Below are 4,251 nucleotides of genomic sequence, written 5' to 3'. Positions count from 1 at the left end.
ATCCTTAGTAAGACCTGGAAAACAGTTGATGAAAATATAACTTTTATTTAGGCCTTATAGCAAGAGGGTTTTTTGTTAAAAAAAAAAAAAAAGATGGATCTTTGTTCCTCTGGAACTAGAAAACTCTGACTGCTGTATAGGTGAACTAGAAAACTATGACTGCTGTATAGGTAAGACATTGGCTTGCACAGTGTCTGCAATGATCTTTCAAAATTACCAAACCAAACTGGGGCAAAAGTTACGTTGAAAATCTGAGACCTGAGCATAGCTGTTGACTAGAAAGAGTGAAGTCATAACAGCATCAAAGTTAATGGGAATTCTGCCACTAACTTCTCAAAGAGCAAGCTTAAAGCTTTCTACCCAACAGCACTACATTTTTTTGTCCACAAAGTATCCTGAGCTATATGTGGTCCCTTTTTGACTCACACCTCCAATGCTGCTGTTTTGTACTTCCCTTTTTCTCCTACACCCTACATCTGTAATGACACAGAATAACCTCTAAATAGAAGCAGCAGGTAAATACAATACTTTAAAGTAAATCTTGTTTTGTTAAATATAACAGGTGAAGGGAACATCTGCTCTAGTTAAGTTCCAAAATCCAATCTAATATTATTTTTCAGATGCTCATACGTTTCTTCTCTGACACTGAATCTTTCAAAACTTATACTCATGCCATAAGGAAATGTGTTTCCATCCCTTCATTCTTGAATTGTTACACAAAAAAGCGTAGAAAAGAGACTAACCTTTCTCTGTGAAGAAGTTTAAAAATGGCTGAATCAAAAATCTTCAAGGTATGTTGCTTCCTAAAGTCTAATTTTGTAAATAATGCCAAGTTTGAGAAAATGGATACATTATTATCATATTAAGAGAGTTAAAGATAATTATCTGAATGCACGCAGTAAGAAATTTCCATTCTTTATCCTTGATGCACTTTCTAAGGATGTTAATTAAGGGATATAGGTGTTGAAGATTTGTTGACTTTGTTTTCTCACATAATTGTGTAGTAGTTGAGACTACTCTTTCCAGAAAATCTGATATTAAAATCTCACTAGCACTGATAAGCCAGAGAGGTCTTTAAGTTGTTCAGTTCAATTGTTTTTGAGTTTTACGTTTCTAACTGAGCTAACAACAACTATGGCTAAGAAACCCACCGTAAGGTGGGCACGTGGATACAGACTGGGAGTGTCACTCAAAGTCTGAGCTGTAGTTGTTCCTGTGTGCTAAGAGCCTCCCATAGCTGCTTCCAGAAATTTCACACCAATGCTTTGTGAAGGTGCAGTGTCCTCAGATACTCCTTTCCAGGCCAAACACCACAAAAAGAGTAATTAACAATCAAAATTACCATTATATGACTTTCCAGAGATTTATAGCCAGTCAAGCAAGTAGCCAGCCAGCACTGTTTAGTAAAGTTCCTGCAGTACCTTGCATTGTTGTGTATGCCTTCAGGTCTCCCTAAAATATCAGTATCACCTTTGTCCGACAAAAGCAATTAGTAAATCTACTAATTCTATTTGTGCTGGTCAACTCTGGAAATATTCATGGGCAGTTCTGCTTTTGTGTTTTACTGCCACAGTGCCTCAATAGTGCTGTCCAAAAGTGGAACTTAATGTGCACGCAGGTGGATGCTCTGTTTTCCAAAGAACAGCAGCTAGCACAGAAATGCACAGAAGAAAGAAAAATATTTGGTGCCAGACTTTTCTCCAATCACATAGCTCCATGTAGAGGGCTGCATTCTTAGGTTATTTGTGTCCATACATAAATTAATGCTTCTGTTCTTTTTTACGAGGTTATATATCAGTTCTGTAGATTCTTCCATTAGTTCTCTGATTCCCAGAAAATGACCTTACCTGCAACAGTAGCTTTCTTATATCTCCTTTACAGTCACGAAGGGCATAATGTGGGACACCTGAGTCCTTTCTTGTCTACGCTCCTCAAAGAAAATCTTCCCTGTCCTGCTTCAGTAAATTCACACACACACGCACACACACCCCAACAAAAAAAAAGCCTTGTCATTTCTTTTTTTTTAACTCATCATTGTGGGTTTTTTTCCCCAAGCAATATTAGAAAGGGTGGTTTTCCCATTAAGTTACTTACTTTTAGATGATATTATTCTTCAGTGTGGGTTACCCTATAATTTCACCTATTTAACTTCTATTACCTTGTAGCTTTATTGCAAAGATAGAATGGCTTTCTCTCTGGACCATTAAAAAGAACGTAATTTCATCTGCAGGCTCATGGTCCATTCCGGCTATGAACAATTTGTCTGATGAATGCGAAACTTTGAGAGTCAAATGTCTCAGAGTCCTCTTGTCTTTCTCCAAATACTGATTGTTGTCTTGGACTATGATGTGTGTCACAGCTCTGTTTACTGATTTTTGTGACTTCTGACAAGCTCTGCAAAGCATTCTGCCATAATTCTCTGATTTCAACACTCCCCCAGGTCCATTTTTTACAGCTTTGGAGCCTTTCTTAGAGGAGTCAAACAACATGTTTTATAGATTTGTTTTTAAACTATTTTGCTTGTGCTTCCCTTTCTCATCCCTTTAATACTGTTCTGTAATGAAATAGCCAGAAACTACTGAAAACAGCAAGTACGTCAAAAGTAATTACTGTCAAAAATCAGATTATCATCTGAGGGTCTCGCTACAGTTGGTATCTTCTGTTTACAGATGCAGACTAAGGTGCTGTTCAAAATATTATCAGTTGTCCTGCATGTACCTTAGAGAGTCCGACTTGACCAGAGTTGCTCCGTTCTTCAATTATTCAGTTAATTTTACTGCTAATATTATGTATTACCCAACATTGAAATCTGCTTCAAATGCTAGCTTACTGGTAGCGTGAAACATCCTTTTGCAAAACATAACTAAAACAAATTTAGGTCAGAGTCTCTGAAACGTGCAGATCCCTGTGGTCGCATGGTGAATGTTAGCTATAGTTTAGCAAGAACTGAACTGTGAAAAGTTTGTAAAACAGTAGAATTGCGTTCCATGATATCTGAAACGCCTGTAGCATAGTTAAAACTGGCTAGGTTTCCAAAAGGTTTGGGTAGATTTTCAAAAGACATGGACTTGACACAACTCAAGTAGGGGAGTAGGAGATTTTAACCTTTGCATCCTCTATTCCATGTCATCCTCCTCCACTTCATCTTCCAGGAAAAGGGATGGTTAGGGATGAGTCACTGTCACTCTCCAGAAGAGCACTTGCCACTTTCAAGAGCTTCATTTGTAGGCCAAAGGAACTGACAGATTTCAGCCTGGTGTTATGCCTGTGCCCTCCTCTCAATTCAGAAATACCACTGCAGAATCACTAAATGACTAAGTCACTACCATGCTAAACTGATCTTGGAGAAGAAAGAGTTTTTATGCATTTACAGCAGCTTGAAGTGGTTCATTAAAGAGGTTGCTCATAAGATTTAACCCTCTTGGGTGTATGTGCCAGAGCACGAGAAATTCACATGTTCTATAAAGAAAAGAATAAAACAAGCCTTTATCTCATTAACTTTCTCTATGCAAGGTAGAAGGTAAGGCTTCATACAAGCTTTTAAAATACCCGAGGAATTTTTTTTTACAGTTTGGTGGGAGAGGGGAGTGAGGAAAGAGGAGTTTAAATATATAATTTAAACAGCTTCCAAGAAGAAATGGAGCTTTTCAGTGATGTTTGAGATGGCAACTGCTTTTCTAATGCCATACTGGCATAGCAGTAATGGAAAATATGCCTCAGTGGAAAAAAAAAAGAAGGAGGTTTCATCATTAAAGGTGTGGCAAAAGGTTTTGTAAATTAAATCATAAATCAGTCAACTTTTACTTCAATTAGGCCAGCCAAAAATACTCCTATTAAAAAAAGTCACTTCAGAGTTTAAGGAAGGCCATAAATCATTGCCTAATCACAGATTTTAGTACCTTAGAATAAAGCACCCTCCCAGTACTGCCCACCATGCTGGCATGTGAGTGGAGTTAATAGGGAGCTTGCCAAAAGTTTTGAAGTGAAAACCATAGGGGTATTACTCTTTCATTCAAAAAACATATTAGAGACCTTGGCTATAAATCTTAGCGTGACCCGTGGCACTGTTTAATCAATTTACTTCATGCCCTCAAGGGAGATAGTGTATATGTTAGCCTGTGGTCCCTTTCTGAACATACACAGTAGACCCTATCACGTTCCTGACAAATGTAACTGCTAATTATCAAACAAATTCACTCTAGTGTTTTAATTAAAGCAGTATTTCTTATTTTAATTTGTGACACTGCATCA

Source organism: Pygoscelis adeliae, unplaced genomic scaffold (genome assembly GCF_000699105.1).
Source record: "Pygoscelis adeliae isolate BGI_AS28 unplaced genomic scaffold, ASM69910v1 Scaffold65, whole genome shotgun sequence".
Lineage (NCBI taxonomy): Eukaryota > Metazoa > Chordata > Aves > Sphenisciformes > Spheniscidae > Pygoscelis > Pygoscelis adeliae.
This window is presented reverse-complemented; position numbering follows the sequence as displayed.